The sequence below is a fragment of the Anopheles funestus genome, chromosome 2RL, assembly GCF_943734845.2.
Source record: "Anopheles funestus chromosome 2RL, idAnoFuneDA-416_04, whole genome shotgun sequence".
Lineage (NCBI taxonomy): Eukaryota > Metazoa > Arthropoda > Insecta > Diptera > Culicidae > Anopheles > Anopheles funestus.
Genome location: NC_064598.1, coordinates 8,588,313 through 8,612,500, shown reverse-complemented (window position 1 = coordinate 8,612,500; position 24,188 = coordinate 8,588,313). Strand labels below are relative to the sequence as shown.

At 42.1% G+C, this 24,188-nt stretch overlaps 1 protein-coding gene across 7 annotated transcripts in view; it reads right to left on the bottom strand.

Annotated features, from left to right (window-relative positions):
• The window catches only part of LOC125764682 (sodium/calcium exchanger 3), a 122,347-nt gene extending 100,923 nt beyond the window's left edge, over nt 1-21,424 (bottom strand). For 2 of the 7 annotated variants that reach the window (XM_049429179.1, XM_049429186.1), the window contains exon 1: nt 21,090-21,424. The gene's annotated coding sequence lies outside the window, so the exon portion shown is untranslated. Of the gene's footprint in view, nt 1-315; nt 597-622; nt 976-1,096; nt 1,292-20,236; nt 20,956-21,062 lie in introns of those variants that run through there. The other 5 variants (XM_049429182.1, XM_049429183.1, XM_049429180.1 and 2 more) reach the window with 5 other exon arrangements.
• Nucleotides 21,425-24,188: the final 2,764 nt, after the last annotated feature.

Genomic DNA, 24,188 nt, shown 5'->3' with positions numbered 1-24,188 from the left:
CTTCCCTTCATTTCTCTCTCACTCTCTCTCTCACCGTTGTCTTAGGGTTTGTTTGTTATGTTTTTCTTCATCTTCACTGCACTCAACATTCGAGATATTTGCCCGATGTTTGAATAAGACGCTTCACTTCACTCCCGCGCTACACTGAGCACAGTTTTAATGGCATATTTCTTGGTAATGTTTAAAGCTTTTAAAGACACCAAGCCCGGTACGCACAGCGGCAAATATTTTAAATTGAAGCAAAGATCAAACGGATGCACCAAAAAAAAAACGGTAGCGAATATAATGTGGCACGAGACGCAACGAAACACCAACCGAAAAGGACGATCTTTGCACCAGCCTTATGCGGTGGGCGAAAGCGAACGAAGATTAAAGCAAACCCAAGCGCAGACACGCGATCTCGCCGCTCTAATGCCGGACACACTATTATTAGACGGGTTTGCTTATTCCACCGTTAATTTTGTTGTTGTTGTTGTTGTGTGCTTCACTTATTTACATTCTCCTTTCGCATGCTGGCACACAAAAACTGCTTCGTTACACTTCGCACACACAAACACACACACCGGACGTGGGTCACATTTCGCATGGGACAGTGGGAACTGATGATTTCCCTAGGACCCACCTGTTTTTCAGTGTTTTGCCCGAATACCGCGAATGCTCGAATTTCTTTCGTACGAGATGTTGGGGTGGCTGCGATAGTCGAAGCGAATTGGTGAGATTTTGGGCGAGAAAGAGATTTTCGGAGCACTGTCACTGCTAACGCTTGTCGACGGGTCGAGGAAAGCGTCGGGTCGGCGCTCGGTAGTGATCGGTAGTGGTAGCTGAACGCGTTTGCCCGGTTTGACAGGTGGTGCTTAACGAGAACCAAGGCTACGATTCCTCGACCGTTCCTGCAGCTTAGGAAAGAGTTGTAAAAATAAAAAAAGGAATTCTAAGCACGAGTGACATTTTCCACTAGCTGAATTTTCACATGTTTATAACTTTTCCATCTGCCAAGAATTAATTGCTGAACGAAAGGAAACTATTTCCACCAAAGCACAATTCACGTCAAGCAAGCTCCATTTTTCTGGATGCGTTCTGCCGATTCCATCATTACCCTGCAAAACCGAACAGACACTACGAGCTCCTGACGGAAGCGGTGAAGAAGGGCGCGGGCAGGGGCTTCCGAAAATCCCCGGTTGTGATAAAACGCGGAACACAAACACCAGCACAGCGACGCCACGGACGGTGACGACGACACTTCCTCACTCGACAGCACCTTTGGGTCGACTAAAAATAAAGTCTAAAAGAAGCTGCAACGGAAGTCGCGCCCGTCTGCTCGCGCATGCCCTAAGCGCTCTCGTTGTCGGGGCGTACCGAAACTGCTCTCGTCTGGTCACAGAAACGGACACGCTTTTCAGACCGGGCGGCATTTGACCATCTCGCAGGAGAGGAGCGTGTTAATAATAACCTGTACCAGCGTACGCCCAGCCTGCAGCACGCCGTGGCGTCGTCCTATTCCCCGTTGGGGGGAGCAGTTGATCGTATAAGATGATCTTCTGAAAACCTTGGGTAAGACCCGAAGGGGGGAAGTGAAGAAAACAAGGATGGTCAGTGTAACCAGCTGGTGTTCATCCCTTATAATTCTCTCTCGCATACACAACATCTCTCCTTGATCGCTCACTAACGCGTTCAATCGCGTGCGCTCTCTTTACCGAACGGACAAACACACACGCACACGCACCCTGGGAGGGTGTCCTCTCGTCTGTCTGGCTCGGTGCCTGAAGGGATGAAGCTCGCAGCGTGGTTAAACCGTCTGGGGTGATAAACGTAAAACAAACCGAATGCCCCAAACCATCGCTAGTTGCGATCGATAAATGTCAGCCAGCGGGCGAGATTTTTCGGATCGGAAATTTATAGACATTCCTCGACGCTGCGTGGCGTTCCGTGCTTTCGCCCCCCATTCCGATCCACCGTTCGTCAGTCGCCAATTTGGTGTCCGGAACGAGTGGTGACTTGAGACGCGGAGTGCCGGCAGCGGAACTGTTGTAAAGTTCATCTTTACCGATCGCAAGGATAACATTTGCCTGTTCGAACGCGATGATGATTTATTGGTACTGTACTAAAATAACGAAATATCACAACAAAAAAGCGCCAAATGGGATAATAAAAAAAAACACACACACACACACGCCGAATACCGGCTCAAGGTAACGAACAACGTGGTACAACGTTTGGCAAATGATAGTATGTGCATGTCCCTTCGGTCTTTTAAAAACGCTGGTTAATTATCACAGGTTGTCATTAAATCGCTTTTTTAATTCCAGATGATGGGCGTGCAAAGGGGTGCAACGGTTTGTGCTAGTGTGCGGAAGATCCCGTTACACAACTCAAACTTTTTAGCTAAAATTAGATGAACATGATCTTTACCGGCTGAATGGAGTCACATTTCAACGTACCTCCCCGATGTGTTGACTCTAATGAGCGAACCATCATGGCCGCTGAGGAAAAGGTAATTTGATTATGTTTGAAGGGCAAAATGGTAAACCAATTTTTTGCATGATTGATGCGAAAATGGTGGCATCTAAGAAGTGAAATGATTCAGCTAAACTATTACGAAACATTTGCCCATTTAAGGAGATACAACGGACAAAGTATTGATACGTTTCATTATGAAAAGAAAAGTAAGTAAAGCAGCTTCAAACAAAACTGTCTCTGAAGCGAAATGTAAATAATCGAATGACCCTCGAAGCTATTTATCGATCCAGCCACAACATTCTGCAAAGCGGATCGGGTCGGAAAAGTATGGCGGGACAAAAACATAATGCCGCTTCAACAATGTACTTCAATGCCATTTCAATTCTCTACGATAGACTTCTACCGATTCGCGACCATAAAATTTCGATACCCGTAAGTCCTTCGCTTCTTTCAAGGGCATGCCCTCGTGAAGTGTTTTGGTTTCGTTTGGAGAGTCCAACCATTTCCAGGATATGGTCCTTTAACGCTTGCAGCCACTTGAACACTAAGAGCATTGTGATGGCTTCACAAAACAATTGAGCTTTCCAAAAAACCGAAAGCCAAACTTTTCGCATTAATTCGTTTACTCTCAAAAGCGGGAGTAACACACAGCAAAAAAAAGACTAAACCAATAATGAAACCTAGTTTCGTGATAAACAATAAAAAGTCTTTCTTTTTTTTCTATGAAGAAAAACAAAACTTCCATTGCTGCAAAAGGCGCAACCTGGGAAGATAATGAAGGAGCGTAAAACTTTGTGCTACCGGACAAACTGCAATCCACCATTGTTTGGGGGCGATGTGTTTGGGGGTTATTTCTTCATTTCGTCTTTCATCTTTCGCCAACCGATAGTCTGTTCGCCGGTTTCGCTTGTTTCGTGTCGTCTTCACTCGTCGGAAACCATCCTTCCGAGCCGATCTGAACCGTAATTCAATTAACACTAATCAATCAACGATCGACGGCTGAAAGAAGAATGCTCTCGCCATTCTTACGTGTTTGGCTGGCTGTGAATGAAAGTCTGCGTTTGGAGTTGTGTGTGTGTGTTTAGCAGAGATAATTGGTATTCGTCCAGACTTGAACCAATTGAACTCCAATAGTAAGTTCTACCCGTTCAAAGCATTCACTATCAACTGCTGCTGAAAGGATCTCGCCGCAGAACTAAACCCATGACTACCCCAGACTCGGAAATGCTTTTCAGACAAATTCCCGTTTGCTGGTGATAAAATCTTGCAGCTTTTACCAAATGTTTTGCCTCTGGCAAAAACAAAAGAACGCAACCACACTGGCCAGACGCATTATGTGCGTTGTTTTTTTTCTCGCTGGTCATTTTAACGAGAACCCTGAGGCGAAGCAGATCTGTCCCGCACGATAAACACCGAAACCGCGAACGATTTCATGCACTCGCTACTGACGACATGCCAGCGATTCGTGTTGGGTGGCGATTTGCTGTCCAAATGGTACGGTGGGCTATGCGGTAATTCAGCGAAATGGATCTCCGATGATGAAAATGGTGCCTAAGATTAGACTAAGAAAACTGCTACGCAAACATACCGATAGTGGGCGATAAGGGCGTTCTGTGTTATCGAATATCTCAATCCGATTCTGATGAACTATTAAACTTTATCAAATTGTTTGTACCAAACATTTCCTTCAAAAAAAAATCAACCCCATCAAACGCATACAACCCCTCTCTCTTCTCCCTTCCTCTTTCATCCCTGTTTTTGCAAACCACGTGGCGCACGCGCGCATCATCATACTAAAACCAACAAAACCGCATGGACGCTGGTCGAGTTTTTTGAAAAATGTCTATTTTTACCATTACACCCAAACCGGCGGAAAGGTTGGCTACGACGCGCCGTTTTCACTTATTTCGGGAACCAAGGAAGGTTTACCCTTACATTGACCACCCTCCCTCCGCGGAAGCCCTCCCTCCTCCCTCCGCCTTGTCGGTTGAGCGCCCTACAAACGGGCACGACACATGGTTGGTGGTGCTGGGATCGCAAACGTTGTTGAGTGTGCAATATTTTTCGACCTCATCAGAACGCGCATCCGTCGTCTGAAGCGTAAGGAATTTAGAAACTCGTAAAACACCTTCACCTCTTACCCTTTCTTTTTTGTTCGATCCACCCCGTCAGCTTCGCAACCACCCCGACAGATACGGAACGATCGCTAAACAAATGATCTACCAGACGAGACGAGTGGTTAAACCTTTCATCGAGCGAAAATACAGTGGCCCTTTGGGGATGATTAAATACTCATGTCTGCCTAGTCGGTGCTCAATTGTTTGCTTTGTTTTTTTTTTAATTCTTGATCATATTATAAACTTCCACCTCACGGAGAATAGACGAACGTGTGCGGAGCATTATGAGCGAGTTAAAGTAATTATTCTGACAGTAAACTAAAAAGTGAACCTATTTTGTTGTGTTGTGCATCCGCCTGTCGGAAATGTGTCAAGGCAAACAACACACGCGAAAGGCTCTAAACAAAAAGGGAAAAAGAAACTTACACCTTAACTAATTCGTCACCTGGTGAACAATGCCGGTATTCCAGGCAACATTTGCTCACGCTGGTGAACATTGAAGTCGAGCATACCGAGATATGGCATACGGTTTGGTGCGTCTTCGTGGGCAGTGCGTGTAGGATTATGGACCGGTTTTGTCATAAGATAAAACAACCCTGACAATTTCTGAGGGCACACACAAGGCAACACAGCTTACAACACAGGCGCGAAACGTTTATCGGTTTTGCTTCAGTGCTATCCGCAATATTTATGATCGATAAGCTGACGAAATCTGTGACGGCGTTAAAGTGTGATTGATCACGGTGGGAAGCGCACGTACGGCGCCTGGATGCGGAAGCGGTGGTGGCCGTGGTTATGTCATAATTATAGTATCGCCAAAGGGAGTGTTTAAATCGGGCGAACATTCCTTTTGCCCTTGGATAATGGGGAGGTTTTTAAGCAGATAATAAAGTACATCTATTGTCGGGGGCACTGCTTTACGACAAGGCAACCTCAAGTAATCACAGTACAGTACAATGCCTTTGCAAAGATGGGATTGGTTGGACAATCTTACCCCGTCACTACATGCTTAGAAATCTTCGCGTTTGCGAACGCTTAGGAAATTTTCGGGTTTTCAGATTTTTTTTAATTTTTTTCATTCCTTTTTTATTTAAAGCATTATTTGAGTGAAAAGAAACTTATTTCAATCAATTCGCATAAAAAAAAAAACAATTTATAAAATTTTGATAAATTTCCCAAAAAAAACCAAGACTATAGCCTTAGGAAATTTTCGAGTTTTCAGATTTTTTTTATTTTTTTCTTATTTTTTATGCTTTCTTCTATTTAAAGCATTATTTGAATGAAAAGAAACTTTTTCCAACCAATTCGCATTAAAATAATTCAATTTTTAAAATTTTGCTAAATTTCTCAAAAAAAGGTAAGGCTATAGCCTTCAGAAATTTTCAGATTTTTTGATTTTTGTGATTTTTTTTTTTCATTCCTTTTTTATTCAAAGCAATATTTAAGTGAAAAGAAACCTATTTCTACCAATTCGCATAAAAATACATCCAAGAGAATAAGATTGGATTGTACATTAAAGCGTAGTTCATATTTTCAAAATGCCCAAGAATTTATTATCATTTCTGACATTTCAATGTGAATATGACTGGTACAAGCACATGCCATTAAGAAAACTGAAATTTATTAAATTTCTTTTCACGCTTTCAACTGCTTAACTTCATCTTCAACCCACTTCGAATGTCACTGATTATTTACACTGTTTTGATATTTATAAAACAGTGTTTCCAATTTAGTGTAGCCATCTCGCAAGCATTTACTTTGATTAAAACAAATGGTCCGATCATGCGAGATGCTCGTGACATGACACTGAAGACGTCGGTGTAAAGCGAATGGGGATGGGGATGTAAAAAATATTACATCTGCAGCATCGGGCAGCAGAGAACGAACATAAAGATGCCTCATCACATGCCCGAGCAAACGTTACGCTGAAGGAAACTGTAGCAATCAGCGCATAATCCCGCTTCTATTAAAATTCCCACCCAACGCACCGAACTGAAACGATCGTACCGACAGGGACCGCCGAACAATCGCATGTGCTTCGCGTCCTTGTGGTAAGCGTACGTTGACACAATTGAATCGCCCTACACACACACACACACACACACAAACACATTCATTTGTCCCACCGTACATAGTAAAGGGAAAGCTATAAAGATCAAAATAAATCCGACGCACTATCATCGAAAGGATTTAGTGGGATTGTTAGTCTCCTGGGCACTACCGATGCCAAGGACACGAGTGATTTTACGAACCAGCAGTCGAAATAAGAAATTAATGTGATTGTGAAGCCCTTAAAGCTACCGACTTATACACCATGAAAGCGTATAATTTCTTTGCTTTCATTGTGGTGCTGGAAGCATGTAGAAAAAAAAGATTGTTTCCCAGCAAAAATGGAGCTAAAATTGGGCGATTCATAATTCACCTGCGTTTAAAGCAAAGAACGTGCAAAAGCAAAAACTTTCTCCCTTCCTGTTCCGTCCGTGACACAGCCACCAGCACCCCCAGTTTGAGTCACTTCTGTCGCGAGAATAAAATTAAACTATTTAATTAACTGCCACTACTGTGTACCACCGTTGCTGTGGACCATTCTATCCTGCTTGAACGTTTCAATTGTTCGCTTTGTTATCCTTTTCTTTCGCAATTTTATGAGCAAACATTCCCCCATTTAGCAATTGTTTTTGGTCGTTCGGGGGTGAGAGATAAAGAGAGAGAGAGAGAAAGAAAGGTTTTGTTTTCCCTCTTTCCCAGCACTCATGTATTGTTTGCAACATTATTTTTGTGCAACTTATTCATCGCTTGTCTCAGGTTGCGCAGCCACCCACCCATTGTGTGGTGGTGAAACGTACACAGGCGCACACGTGTACGTCTCCCGCAGGCCATCAGACGGATGCCACGAGCACACGGACGTATGAGCGCGGGTCCTATCAACCGACCGACCGTTGGTTGTGGCCCATGGAGCTCTGGCGTCGGTTGGGGATTTTACAGCTTTGCCAGAGTAAATCTGATTAAAAGCAGCTTCGTCCGGTTATTATACGGGTTGCAGTAAAACGTTCGCATTCCGTCTGTTCTTGCTGGTTGGTGTGCAGGGAAGGCGCTCAACCGTCAACGCTTAGCATCCAGCAAGCAGTGTACGAGATCGATGACGTTTGTGGAGAATCCACCACCAAAAGCCCGCAAACGAACGAACTGCACCAAAGACTGGCGAGATCAAGGGTAAATCAAGGGACATCACCGTGAGGCGGTATGATTAACTCCACTTTATGATCGCCGGCAATGCAGATCTCATCAACGAATGCAAAGAGATGAATCATCCGGCACGGAAACACGGTTGCATTCTGCTCTGATGAAATGCATTTATAAGCTTCGGATAACATTGCGTTGATAATGAAGATATGGGAAAAGATAGAAACAGACACGAGGCGCACTTTAATCCCACCAGATGCAAACATGTTGGGAGCAGATTGTTACAGAACAGAAGGCATATTAATCTGCAGTTGTAAGAGTAAGGTTATTTCATAGTTGTTCGGTTGGGTAGAGAAGTTTTTACACTGGAAATAGTTTCTATTTGGGAATGGAATGAATTCGCAGCATTCTCGAAGTGATGAACTCACATTTCGAGTGTGTTACCAATTGTTCTCTAAAGTAATAAAGACTTGTTTTCAAGTAGAGTAGAATTCTTTTGGTTCAACAAAAAGTGTTGAGACAATACTAAGTTTTCTTTACAGAGTAACTAGAAATATCTTAGTCCGTTTCTTGAGGTAAGTTGTTTGTTCAAAAGCTCAATCATTTTGGTATTTTCTAATGGAAATTTCCTCAATTGTAGATTTTATTTTGGCGAGAATTTGATACATTCCAGAGTATATGCTAACAATATAATATGTACCGAGAGGTACTCATTAAACTGTAGCTTCGTTATTTGTCAGTGCTTGTAAAAGATATTGCTCAGATCTTAAGCTTCAAGAAAATGCTCCCCTTAAAATGAACCCCTACAACCCGTACAAAACGACATCGTTTGTTTGTAGCTTAATTTGTTGTTTATGTAAAATACGGCAAACACCGGAAGAATCAAACACTCTGCCCCTATGGTTTTGATGCTATGTTTACCCATCCACTAAACGCTGGCTGCTGCATGCAAGCGCTGTTGATTGTCACAAAGAAATAAAATCACGATCAGCGTCACGTTTTGCACTGTTGCTCACGCGTTCGCTCCAAGTCCAGCTGCACCGGGTGCGCTGCTATATATATTGAGCAAATATTGACTCGGTGTCGGTTTCTACCGTCGGTGGGTCAGACGAATAATGCATACAGCAACCCTGCTCCGGGGTTCGGCGGTAAGAAGATGATCACCGTGCGACACGAAATGCTGTGTGTTTAGTTACATCTTTTCCCGTGCCAGACGCGACGAATGGTTTTAATTCGACACCAAATAAGTTAACCAGCTCGGTAGTATAAGCGGTCAAAAAAAAACAGCCGAAACAGCATGCGTTCGTACTACCACACAATGTGTATTAGCATTAGCATCACCAATCCACCGAGAGTGTTCCATCTCCATATCCCCGGGGCCAACATCTTTGCCCGGGACTGGTCAACCGTAACGTGAGCTGCGCCGTCCGGCCAGTGTCCGACTTGCGAGCGCAAAAGGCCATCCGCGCGGCGTGCGGTTTTTCGTCCCGAGCGGCAATTAATTTAAATCTACAAGAAAAGTGACGATCTACTTTCGGGGCAGCCGGGTGGCAAAAATAAAACATCAACCAGCGTGGTGATGCAGCGTGTTGTGGGACACTAGAACCACTGTTCCTCCGACGCACAAGGCACATACAGGAAACCAAACAAAAAGATTCACACGCCTAAACGGGTTAACCATATTGTCCCTTAAAGACAAGAATGAAAGATGGCCGAAAAAAAAGGCCAACCTCAACACGGAGGCAAACGACCTCCGGGAGAGGGTAGATAAAAATACACAATAATGGTTTTTAACCACTGTATGGTGCGATGCCGTGACATATCCGCCATACACACACCGTTCTGGCGGATCGACTTCTCCGATGGCCAAATGAACGGACCAAGGTTGGCGCAATCAGCGTACCCGTACTCGTGCGGTGTCTGTGTGCCCGCGCTTCAAACGTCCGATGAGCGTATTTTGTAATTTTATAACCTTTTCGTTTGGGGATTCATTTTCCTCCCATGAACCCATCTTCGATGTCTATCATCGTTTGATCCGTTCGTCAAATGACTTCTGACGAACGGAAGGATAGCATCGTTACGCTCGTTTGTCATCAATATGTTGCGCGGCACAGGTGGATAGAATTCGTGACCGGTGACAACGGTAACAAATGTCAAAAGGTACATCATCGATGGGCACAATTGAACCAACGCGTGATATTTAATGATCAACTTATCAAAGCATAAATGGCAAACAGGAAGTTTTCCTTATCCTTACGCAATTACACTCTGCTTCCAAAAAATTATGGTGATTTTGATAGCTTTTAACATGGTGTGTGATCATCGGACTGGGGTCACCAAAGTTTCACCACAAAGGTCTCAAAGGACGATGGTGAGAAGCGTGTGTGTGTCTATTTCCTCGAAACGATCGGTTTGTCACGCTACACCCAGTTTTGATACATGCCCATGCTTTTGCCTCTTTGCGTGATAATTACACAACAAAGACACTCACAAGCGGTTCAGTGATTTGTTTTAGATTTCATTCTGTCACGAAACAAAAGCTGGTGCTTTGTATTTTTGGCAGCAATAATGATTCTACTGGGGGTTTTTTGGGGGTTTTGCCCCCAGTGAAACTGGGAGTGGAGTGCGCACCGGGTCCGGGAAACACATAGCGCGCCAGGATGGGTTTTAATTGCTAAATTAAACTTGTGCTTTTGAAATGTTAATTTTGCTCATTCGTTTTTGAACGAAAGCAAAAAAGGGAGGAAAGAATATCACTTTGCAGACAATCGCTAAATAAGTGCTTTGGAATTGTACTCATAACTTGCAATTAAGTTATGGTGAGATTTTTTCTTCTATTACTGTAATTCACTATTCTGGAGAGTCTGGATGTATCCTCACGGATTCACAAATTCCAGTCTAACAGAACAGGAACGAGTGTTCTGTAACCTACGTAAGGGTATATTACGAAATTGCACAACAAGACCTCTTAAGGTTATAGTGCCGCAACGGAAAAACTTGCAAGAAAACAAAACTCAGCTCAATCGGTCTTCACAATCGAATGCTTCTCCTTGGATTATGATCTTTGAGGACACACGACTCTATGAGGATTTATGAATCTGCTGAGAGTTGACTGATACTTCATTGAAGATTCATATGAATGACTCTTTCCATAAGATTCATTAAGCACAACACTAAGGTTTTATGTCACTTCTTTTCGAAAGATAGTGTGCACACTATTACAACCAAAATAAACTAAGAACGTTTGTTTACATTACGGTTACATTTTACACATGTAAGCACACGCGCTATCTTCCTACCGCAGGATGGACGTTTTAATGCCTGTTTTCTGTCACATGTAACGCCTATAAACGCTGCTGCTACTTTTAAGTGCTCACGCAAGTATGTACCGAAAATGTAGAATGAAATAATTATCACTACATGATTAGCTCGTTAGCAACGAACCGGCATTAACGGATCCCGAAAATAAATATCACCGTACCAGTTTGAAACAACCTTGCGCACCATGATGGACAGAGAGCACATTAATTTATCCCAAATTTATTCCACCCCACGGTAGAACTCCGTTTTGTTTTTTTTTTTTTCAATGGGAAACTAAATTTATCTCAACTATGTTACACCACCCATTACACATGAAAGTTTTCCGCGCGCGCGAGCTAAGGAAAAATAATCCGATCCGCTCGGACGCGATTATGCTGCGTTATGTTTTGCGATGTCTTACCTCCCGGTTGGCACTTTCGGCACTGTGGCAAGTGACGACTATTTTCCGTGTAGCTAGTAGGTGATTCGTCATCCCACATGCAACGTTTGCCGTGCTTTGCTCGGGATCTACTAAGCTTAGCTCAGCAAACGTTCATCACAAGGTTAATGGTTGAAAGAATTTTTGTGATTCTCTGTTATGAATTAGAACAAATTAGTGGTAGCTTGTGAAAACAATTATTTTTATTAGCGTAGGGACGGCCAGCCCGTAAATCTATGTGAAAACAAAATGTACCCTTAAATTTGCCATGAGTTATTGTAGCTCAAAATCTTTTCATAAATTAAACCGTATTGAGCAAACTTTCATTACGAGGTTAATGTTTGAAAGCATTTTTGTGATTCTCTGTTATGAATTAGAACAAATTAGTATGATTCTGTGAAAACAAAACGTATTTTTAAATTTTGCCATCAGTTGTTGTAGCTCAAAATCTTTTCATAAATTAAACCGTATTGAGCAAACTTTCATTACGAGGTTAATGCTTGAAAGCATTTTTGTGATTCTCTGTTATGAATTAGAACAAATTAGTATTAGTCTGTGAAAACAAAACGTATTTTTAAATTTTGCCACCAGTTGTTGTAGCTCAAAATCTTTTCGCAAGATTGGTGGAAGTGCTCAGTTGTATACGAATTTTTTCAAAATTTTGTACGTGTATTGACAGCAGCCAAAATCGTCGTCTGATTTTATCTGTCAAATCCCATACAAAATTTTGAAAAAAGTTGTATACGACTGAGCACTGCCACCAGCCTAAATGAAATCGTATTGAGCAAATGTTCATTATGAGGTTAATGGTTGAAAGAATTTTTACGATTCTCTGTTATGAATTAGAACAAATTAGTGGTAGCTTGTGAAGACAAAATGGACTCTTAAGTTTGTCATGAGTCGACAAACTCAAACTCTGTTACGAATTAGAACAAATTAGTGGTAGCTTGTGAAAACAAAATGTACCCTTAAATTTGCCATGAGTTATTGTAGCTCAAAATCTTTTTATAAATTAAATCGTATTGAGCAAACGTTAATTACGAGGTTAATGGTTGAAAGAATTTTGGCGATTCTCTGTTAAAAATTAGAACAAATTAGTTGTACCTTGTGAAAACAAAATGTACCCTTAAGTTTTTCATGAGTTATTATAGCACAAAATCTCTTCATAAATGAAATTGTATTCGACTTCTATTTTAATCAACCTTAAACAACTGAAAAAAAGAACATTCTTCTCAAATGTAAGTCAAAATGATTGATCAGCGATTGTTTCAATCGTTAAATAACACCTTTTCAAAATCAATTCGAACCCAATTCAGAGTGACAGCTGGTAAATCCGTTACACAGTTTGACAGTTTTCTTTCGGCAACATTTCGAAATAACGAAAATGCTTTCCTACTCGGCAACGTAACCGATAACCGATGGCAAAAAACGTTAATCACTGTTGTGAGTGTCAGCTGTTTGATCGTAAATCTTTGCACCGTTTCAACCTTGAGACGAGTATTTACAGTGTCCGACTCAGATTGCCCGGGAAGTGGATTGGGGCAGTATTTGAAACGATTCTACACAGCACAACGCTAGAATAGGAGGCAAACACGTGGTCTGCTACGGTATGGATGTCGTTGAACACCAAGAATGATAAGGTAATTTATTTTCTCACACACCCGGTTCGTTTTTTTGGTTAGTTTTACATGTGTTCTGGCTGCGTTTATCGGAGCACTAGCAAACGAAAGACTAGTGGATATAATGTTACAAAAAAAGAAAAGAAATCAAAATGACACAAATCTGAAATGCCGTGCTGGAGCGATACGACCTGTCTTTGCCGATGTCATAGCATCAATCCAATCCAGTATCCTTCTCAAATTCTTAAAAGTGCTGGAGAAGTTCCTTAGCTTGCACACACACACATCTCAGTTAGACCAAAAATATACCTACCAGTCGCTAGCCTAGCTGGCTTCGAACGAATAATCCCTTCCCAACAAATTCCTGACCTGCGGACGTGAGGGACACATTGATGCGAATGGTAGGAAAACGAGCGTGCAAACAAATTATCCCTTTCCCAAGAACGAGACGAGGTTTAATGGGCCATTTTGGAGAAATTGGTTCGTGTCACCCGGAAACCTCGTCCACCGGAAACGTTTATCCGGCTCCGTCTATTTCCAACAAAAAACAGAACCCCCCAAAACGCCATCTGTCGGATCGAGGCTCGAAAGATCGAAACGTCAAACGAGGGACCATTCGGAATGTCGTAAAAAATTCGGTAAACTTTTTCACAACCATTCTTCTTCTTCGAAGGACGGGTGAGCCTTCCAACAGCCCGACCTGTCCATCGGGAATCACGATCGGGATATACGAGTACCATTTTGTTTTTTTTTCTAATATTGTTGCTAGGATATATGAAAAAAAACCCAAAAGCATAAACACACGGGGAAAGCTTACTCACAGTTGTGGTTTGCTTTCCTGTCTCAGCCAAGGGATGCTTCGAAGGTGGAGTTAGGAGCGAAACAAAAGGTTCTTCAAGAATGTTGGATGCATCGGAAATGAGGCAAAAAGTGGTAGTAAAGCGGCAAAACTCCCATCAGAAACGTGCTTGAAGACGTGACAAAAATCAACATCCAGCTGACAATTTCCCTTTCGTTTGTCAATTCGTGGATGGCGGCGATGAAACCTCAAGGAAACAAAGGACTTGAAACATTCGTCCATCAATGGCACACCGAATGGGGTCGGTTAGTAGTAATGAAAGCTTTACGCGTGTTGGACGGTGTTGGATAAATTATTTGTCTGCCGCATAGTTCTGTTTTAACTTCATTTTCAATGATTTACAACCGACAAACCGTGTACAAACAATTCTATGCAGTAGATTAAAAATTTACTGAAATAGAAATCTTTTAATTACAAAATTTAGTACGCCACTACGCCAGGTTCATCATCTCGCTTGGAATGTTTTAATTTGGCTTACTTTACCAATTTAATGATGCGATTGCATGCTGGTGAGAAATAAAATTCGCTTCATTTTATAGCTCAACTTTAATGCGCTAAGTAGCTTCTGATGGAACCAGATTAATGTTGGACTTACTGATGCATAAACAGGTTGGGTGTCGTAATCGCTGTCATGGTGCCAATTGCTGCTCCTTTCGGGGTAGTTAGAAGCATAAAAACACGTCGATCATTTTGTTTTAATGATTATTTAATTAAACAACTGAAAGCACATTAACAACATGCCTAATAATCCTGTTTTGCTTCTTTTTAATTAAAAATGTTACTTGATTTGAGTTTTGACAACAAATTTTGAAATATTTAGATACACATATATTTCTAAAACAAAACCATCAATCATATTATACGATATCCTTCCTTTCACAGTACTACCGGACTAGCAAAGGCTAAGGATAAATCAATAAGTTACAGCTAGTCAGCCAGTAGAAAATGCAAACAGAGCAGCTTGTATAGTCTACCAAAGGAAAATAAATTTCGAAAAAAGCTGTCATATGTTGTTCAAAGTAATTCTTTTACACATGCTACACATTATACTGATTTAAAGCAAACCACTTTCCCTCGTATCATATCATCTGCTAAGCATTGGTTTGACTCTTTGTTCGCCCTTTTCTGGCAAATGTTTTTAGGACGAAAGAAATTTGGTAATCATTTTGTCCCTCACTTGTCCCCCTGTTGTTTTTTGTGTGGCTATTTTCCCTTTGCGCCTGCGTCGCGTTGTGCATGCAAGTCCTTACACAGCAACAAACCTAAACTGAGGATATTTATGGGAAGAACGGACCGTTTTGGGTGTTTGTTGTTGACTCAACGTAAAGTGAAAGTCGAATGATAAGAATTTACTGCTTATATGTTGTAAGTTAATAAAAAAATATATTTCATAGTAAAATACACAAATACGAAATATGAACATGAACCATATTTTATGCTCTTTATGTTCTTTAGTGTTGGAAGAAAAACCAAAAATTTCTGTGTAATTTTAAATGAATTTTGCTCGGCATCAAATAATAACCTACAAATGCTTTGCTGCACTGTCGCTTTGCTGGTTTCCGATCTCTTTTTATTCAAACCATGCTCACATGTACACATCACCGACAAACTAATGCCGCATTAGTGCATTGAATGCATTCGTCATCCAACAGTAACGTTGATCATCGATGTTTCGCGAGATGGATAAGCTGAATGATGTTCGACGGCGAGCAGCAAAAACCAGTTCACCAACGCTATCTCCATACAGATACACAGCATCCCTACCAAAAACCCATCAATTAAAGCGAATGAAACCTTGCATTTCCTTTTGTCTTCACTTTTCCACCGCTCTCCGTTCACCTTTGCTGCCCGCCCCACCTGCTAACACATGGTGCTGCCCCACTAATGACATCTTTCCGTGTGGTGCGTATTTCAAACCATCACCAAGCGACGGTGCAACGATGCATTGGTCGAACCATCACTCTTTTGCTCGGCCAATTCAAGTGGTAGTGAAACGGCGAATGCTTTAAAGTATGACGATGAAATAGAAGGCAGCAACGCAAAAAAAAATCATACGCAGCATGCAGCAAACTATGCAATGGGCACGTGGCCGTCGGCACACACGTGGAGGTCGTTGTCGATACATTCTGCTTTGTCTCCCCCTCATCGATACGGTTCAGTTAAAACATTCCTCCATCCATTTACTTATTACTTTTACATCGACCTGTGGAGTGATAATGCCGAGTTGCGTATGGGCTACTGGAAACACTTTTTTGTTTTGAGCCAACGGTAACCCCGTGAGGCTTAATTCCCTTAAGAAGTGTCACCTAAGGCATTCGTCCTCATTACGCTAATGTCATGGTGTGTCTATTTTCACTACCACCAGAGTTGTTTTGAAGTAGTCCAATTGGGTAAGCTAGAAGAGCGGTTTTTTGCGCGAATATAAGTCAATAAATAGGGTAAGACATATTAACTTAAAGGCAACCCACCCTCATTTCATGATCTCTGTCCCAAGTAAAAGATGTTTTACTTTATGTAGAGTAATAAATAGATTTTTTAAGTCGAATAATCGTTAAGGTTTCATCAACTCGATCATCTCTTCTCGATCGTTCAAATCTCCATCGATCATTGCAAAATCTTCCATCATTTTCGTGGGAAAAATAAATTTCCGTATAAAATATTCAAAAAGGTAACACCAACTAATGCTCTGTTTGGCATTGTTTGGAGCAACCTTTTGTGTTACCCCGTTATCATCGCAAAAAAACCCTTTTAACGATTATCTGTTTATTAAACACCGTCTTACAATAAATTGATCGTAAATTTTTCCTTTTTCATACGCAAACACTTTGGTGATAAAAATTTCACCTACTCTAAACAATCATATGCTCTTCCTTTTATCACTTCAACAGGATTCGGTACGCGGAACTTCATCGAAACGCTATCATCCTTGAGGTATGCCTTATTTGCGGAATGTTAGCCACGTTTCGGCATCAACATCATCATCATCATCGCCGTCTGCTTAAGCGATGAGGACTCATCATTTACAGCGTTCACCGTTCAGCTTCTCCGCAAGCAGTGCGAGCCGGAGGACATGGAGAACCGGTGAAATGGGTACACAGATTTGCTCAACCGCTCAGGTGTTTAGCTAACAAGAGGCGGCCCCAAAATGGTCGTTTGTGCCACGGTGATACCGAGAGGCGGGCGCATCGTCTTGGCACGATGATGACGTTATACCCCCGGCAGCGACAACCGTTATGTCGGCTGGAGTGTAAGAAGGTTGTGCTGTTGGTTTCTTCTGCACCTTTTTTCAACGCTACCTTCCATTTAAGGACATACCGCAGTGACATCAGGCGAACGGGGGAAGACATGCACACGTTTCCACTGATGAGCGAACGTGAAGCACGTTCGAACAATAATTGCAACCAGTGCCCATGAGAACCGTTTAAAAGTGTGTTCACTCGAGCGCACTCGGTGGGGTTGAGATGGGAGCAGGGTGGTGGGGAGTGGGAAACAGAATTTCGCTTTCATCTGTTTTCTTCCGTTGTGTGATTGAGAATGCAAGTGGAATCTGAAGATGTGTTTTATTTCCCCTAGACGGCCGGCTTACACCGGAGATTTGCGATTCGAACGGAAAATGAAAAGCAAAGTGTACGATCGTCGATGAAACGTCGATTCATTTTCATCGCAGCAAAGTTATTTGAGAGTGTTCGATCGCTGATTGTCCCAATAAAAATGAAACGATGCGGTGGGTGTGAAATTTGCTCCACCCGACAACATAATGCATAATTGCTTGAACTTGAATGAGAACAAACGAGTTACGGGGAGGGCATGCATGCTTTGCGACTATTAAAAAGCAATGTTGTTTAATTATTTTGGAATGGTTTCGCAAATTATGCACAGGGTTTAGAGGTGTTTCACTAACAGTTATGACAGTTGATTATAATAAATTAAGAAACAATTATTTGCATTTATTTGATGCTTATAAAATCTAGATTTTCTCGAAAACTTATGAAAAGATTGACTTTAAAAAAACAAGTATTTTCTCTCACAATGTAAAGCAGTTTAAAATTTTGCAATCTTATTTGTTCAAGTTCCTGTAGAAACGTCAATTAGGGTATTTTTAACGTGACGAGATTCTCTAAAGATACTCAAAGGATGAAGAATAATAGACCAGTAACACTGGCTTCTTTAATACTAATCATGATTACCGTAAGGACCCAACATTTTATTCTCAAAACAATCGAAAATATGTTTAAAAGTATCATTAAACTTGCATTGAGATTATATTCTCAAATGACTTGATAAAATCATACCAATCAAAATCAAAACAAAAGCATTTCGTTTGTAAAACAACCATAGACCATCATTTATTTACTGCTTTTAGTTCTGATAGGAAAATGTTTTCCATCATGCTCTCTTCTTCCCGTCAGAAAACAAACAAACCTTCCTCTACAAACCACGGAAGTCGCAACATCTTTAAACTTAGATAAACAAATAAAAAACTTTCCACCATCCACATGTGCATTGTATCGTATCGTCTGGGTCACGAAGCTGCTGAAGCATCCCTGTTGCATCGGAAAGTGATTTAATTACAATGAACCAATCCGTTCCGATGGCAGCAAAACGGTAGCATAAACTCACCCTTCCCCTAAAAACACCAAACACTCAACACGGCAACATGATAACAACCAGCGCTAAGTGGGTGGAAGTGAATCTGCTCCAAACGCCTAGACACCGGAACGTTGGCCCGTTCGCAACCGGGCAGAACGCAGCTTCAGCAGGGAACCCCTGAACACTAAACGCCATCCACTACACTGCTTCGACCACAATGACGCAAGCAGTCCGGATGCTCGAACGACCGGTCTATAGGGAAGTGAGCGAAACTATCAGAAAGTGATTTATTTTGCTTCGGAACCAAGAATGCATCTCGGGCATCTCGTCCATTTGCATATCGATCGGTACGGTCACACAAGGGTGTTGTTGCATTCCGCTTCCACTCTACGGTTCTCGCTGTGCCACTTAATAATGCACACACGAAGCACAACCAATGGCCGGCACATTCCAACGTTGGCTGAAGATGGAGCAGGTAGCCTTCGGTGAGTAAATTAGCCATACGAAACAAAACTTACCACCACCATTGCCAGGTGACTTTTCGTGTTGGCGAAATAACGTTAAGACACGTTTTAAAATTAACATGTAAACTTTTATCTCGACAAAACAACCACCGACCAGGGGTTGGTTGCCAGGTGCCAATTCTTGTAGCTCCCCCTGTAGCGTGTAAGTGATCATATTTCGTACAACGGAACTCAAGAAAAGGGCAAAAAAGCGATTGAGACTCAAAGGACTTTTCCTTCGCTTTGGTCCATTTCAGTCCACGGAAACTTAAACCGACTGCCAACGCGGTACTAGGCCGATGGGGATATATTTCATCAGTTCTCTCTGGCTTAGGCTAAAAAGGTTTTCACTTTTCCGAAAAAAAGGCGTAACAGCAACGGATGACTTTTGTTTCCGTTCCTTGATTGAGACAAACCGTCCACGGACGGTGGTTGAGAAAAAGGGCAAACACACTACTTTGGCAGGCTTGGCACGTCAATCATCATTGTCGTCCACTGTTACTGAGGAATTTTTGGGGGGAGGAAACCCAACGAAAGATGTTTTCCTTTGGGTTCGGTTGGAGAGACCTGTCAAGATGGGTCTCCATTTTTCGTGTCTACTTAAGTACAGAAGGGAATATACTAATGTTTTTGCTTGTGTTCTCTAGTATCACACCACGTTTTATGTTGAAAAGTTAAGAAATTGTACCAAGAAATAATTGGAAATTATGTTTCTACAAGCAAAAAAACCATTCGAACACTTTTTCCAGCATGGTATTTTAGGACTTCATACGAACGAAACAAAAAAAAACTGCACTTAAACACTTGCGTTTTTTCCAAGATATATACCCTCTAACATTGCCATCATTTTTTTCGAACAGACACAGCAAAAAAAAACACAACCACCTCGCAAATGCCATTCGAAGCTTTTCTTTCGCTTCTAATTACATTAACGAGATTAGCGACCGGCTCACATATTCGCTTTCTATCGACTACTTCCTATGTTCGTGTTGTAGCTGCACTCAAGCATCATGCGGCTCCATTTCACACTCAAACAAATGCACGCACACGTACCTCGCAGACATGAAATCAATTGTATTTAGTGTCTCCCGATCACGAGTAGATGCTTTTTTTGCCACACTGTCAAACATTCCTTCGCGAACAAAAGAAAAAAACACAAAACCCGATACCTTCCGTTTCCATGACAACATCGTTTATCGTAAGAACACTTCACACTTTCGAACACACACACGCACCGTCACACACACATGCACAATTATCAATGGTTCCGGAGAGGGGTGGTTTATTGACAGGAGATTTGGGGGGGGGTAGTACAAAAAATCGAAACAAGAAAACTCGCCTATACCCTAGGCCAGGGACACATTTGTGTGGCGTATACCAGATAAGCAATTGTTTGCTGCTTAATCGGAAGAAACAAACAAAAGAAGAAGAAGGAAATACGTTTCTTCGTATCGCAGTTGGGTTCTTATCGAATGATGATTTCTTTAGTATACACACTATTGCAACCTGCAGCCCACACGCACACTACATCGTCACGCACTTGTTTGGGATGAAAGTGAAATTGTGTGATTGCGTTTCCGATACCAATCCACCCCACACACACATTGTAGTAACGCATCTGTTCGCATCTTCACTGACAGTTCGTTAGTAACGATTGACAGACAGTGTGCGGTTTACTAAGATTAAACGTTTCGGTTGTGTCGCTCGTTTGAATGGTTTCGTGTGGTCGTGTGTGTGTGGAAGATACGCATCATTTGGCAACCGGTGACATTCAATATGATCGATGAATAATGATAATTTGGTAGAAGAAATGTTTGCGATTGTTAGTTTTCTTCCCTCTTCCTACACTTATTAAGTCACTTTTGTTTTAGCACACACGCGGCGGAGGAACTACAAGATCAGAGACACATTCCAGAATCGTACGTCACCTTTCTGTTAGCACTTTGAGTTTTGAACGTAACGTTTAGAGAGAGAGAGAAATCACCAAAAATCTACCATTTCTTACACGAAACGGAAACGCACCTCTTTCGCTATTGCTTCCGGTTTACCGACTTTACAGCCACGCAACACGTCACACGATTGCTGAAGGAAGCCACACACTAGCCGGAACTAGTCCAGTGGGCAAGGGACGTTCAGCGTCCAAAGAACCGTGCCTGAACTGGCCTGGTTGGGGATGCGTGTCACGGCGTCACAGTAAGTCACACGCCGGGTTTATCCCCACGGGGATAAAACGACGGAAATGACACAGAGCTCTCGCGCGGCCCAATCAGAAGGGCCAAGAAAGAAAATCGCACCGCGAACGCAAACGCACTCCGGTCGCTTCGAGCTCTAGCACCAAACTGGTGGCCGGCCCCAAACCAACCCTTGCGAGCTCTATTGTTATTGCCGACCCGCGTTCCCCACCCCGTCGGATACGATTCGGACCCGAAGCTGCTTTTCCGCTTCCCTTCCACCCTCTCCCCATTTCCCCCTCTCTGGTCATTCCAACGGTTCGTCAAAGATATGCCGGGGCACGAAGAGAAGTTTTGAACCGAAACACTGTGGCCCGATCGTCGTCGTCGTCGTCATCCGGACGGCATGGCATCATCGCGTCTCGCACCACGCATGTATCCACTCACTGTCAGCCCGGTCCCCACGTAATACTAACCACTAACACTCACACACACACATCGCTCGCACCCTTCAAGAGAGCGAGAGAGAAAGAGCGAAACATGGGTGCTTCGATGCGTGAAGTCATTCGCCATCGTCATCTTCTACGGGGTGCGTTTTGGGGTTGTTGGAAATGTTGGAGCCGCTTGCGTCATCGTTCTCTCTCACCCTCATAGTTCGCAGCTTATTCTCTTTCTCTCTCTCTCTCTCTCTCTCGCGCTCTTTCTCACTTCCACTCTCTCTGCATTTATGTTATGCTTGTTGGTTGGATTACTTTTATCATGTTTTTCACCCCACACCGCGGATCCGTCTATTTTGCTTGCTTTGCATTTAAACCAACCCTCACCAGGTTTGCATTTCTTTCACGGGCAACGCTTGGTAAATCTTTTTGTACCGTGATTCACGCATCGAGCATCCCCCAAAACAAAAAAAAAGAAAGAAATAAACAACGTTCGCTGAATTAGCGTTCCGTCTATCCGTGCGTGTACTCCCCCCCCCCCCCCCCCCTCTCGGTTTTCCTTAGGCATATTTTCCTTTTGTGGCACGTCTTCTGGTGTTCACCGGGTTTTGGTCCGTGACTTTTGTTTCTGTGGCCCAATATGGTTGAGAACCATTTTATGGGTTACACATGGAATTTTAAATATTCTGTTGTTTTTTCTTTAGTGCTTTCTACTTATAATGATTATTTTTAATTATTCTTTGCGTTATGTTAATATTTTTTCTAATGTTTCCCTCCTTCCTTTACTTACGCTTCTTTTATGTATTTACTTCTTACATTCCAAACACATTAATGTTAAAACATTACATTCAAAAATCTCATCCCATTTGAGAGACAGTTTGCCATAGATATTTGGTAGTACGTGCCAACTCCCACTGTACTAGTCCTGTCCTCCTAGATACGGGAGGCCGTGCACGTGCACAAGTGGCCAAAAATGTCGTCTCGCGCCAAACAAGCGACACACCTGTATGAGTTTGGACGGGGGTCTGTACAGTTCCCTTCCATTGCAGCAGTGTGCGTGTATCGGTTGCTTCGAAATTCCTTCACACCGAACACAAAATGAAACCGAAAGCCTTCGCTTCGGGAAACGCATATTTCGCACACCCAATTTACTACCACACGCGCCCCAAAACGGCCCCATTCAACAAAACGCACACCCGAAGCGTCCCACGGGAACTGGTTGTGTATGTGTGTGGTTCGTCCCGCGATAGTTTTCCGGGAAAACTACCCAGTCAGCTAGCTTTTCATTCACACGCCTGGAATGTCCTTTCGTGTCTGCCGTACACATACACATACGCAATGTAATCGTTGGATCCGCTCTGTGTGTATTTGACACTCTCGTCGAGAGAACACTTTCTCCGTGTCAGGATGGGAAAAGGTCGCGTTAAATTCGGCTCGCCCGTAGGCGAATACACGATCGAGCCTTCTTTTCGTTTTCACTTTCACGCCTCTTTGGAAGATGCGACACCAATACACAGCATCATATCACAGGCCTATCGAACGAAAAAGGGGGAATCATATTTCGACATTTTTTTTACGTTTCTGCTTGGGGAAAGACTTCGCCCTAAAATGACCCTTTCCAAAATGTGAAGAATGTCCTTGGGACAATGTTCTTTAAAGGGATAAGGCAGAATCCCTTACCCTTTCAATTGAATGGTTGGTTGCGGTATGGATTTCTTAGCAAAATTTGTCAATTGCAAGGGTTGCTGCTAGCTATTGCGAAGTATTTGAAAGGCGGAAAGTTAAGGGTTCTTAGCGTTCCATTCATTAGAAGGCCAATGACGACGAACATAATTTTATGTAGCCGTGAAGTTCGATTTTTAGATAATGGAAAAAGAAGCATTTCTCACATTCTTCCATTCAATTTCGTGACACAACGTAACATATTTTTAATAATTCCTTTTTTTTTAAATCATGTTTTGTAGAGCGCAGACCATTCAGAGATGCTTTTAAGGGTGCGTTTCCTCGCATACCAAGGATGAACAGCGTGCGTTGTCACCCCGTCACTACAAGCCTTGCAATTGTCGCATTTGCGAACCAATTCGCATTAAAATAAATCTTTTTTTTAAATTTTACTAAATTTCCCAAAAAACCAAGGCTATAACCTTAGGAAATTTTCAGGTTTTCAGATTTTTTTTATTTTTTTCCTATTTTTTATGTTTTCTTCTATTTACAGCATTATTTGAGTGAAAAGAAACTTAGTTCAACCAATTCGCATCAAAATAAATCAATTTTTAAAATTTTACTAAATTTCCCAAAAAACCAAGGCTATAGCCTTAGGAAATTTTCGAGTTTTCAGATTTTTTTAATTTTTTCTTATTTTTTATACTTTCTTCTATTTAAAGCATTATTTGAGTGAAAAGAAACTTAGTTCAACCAATTCGCATCAAAATAAATTAATTTTTAAAATTTTGCTAAATTTCCCCAAAAAAAAACCAAGGCTATAGCCTTAGGAAATTTTCGAGTTATCAGAA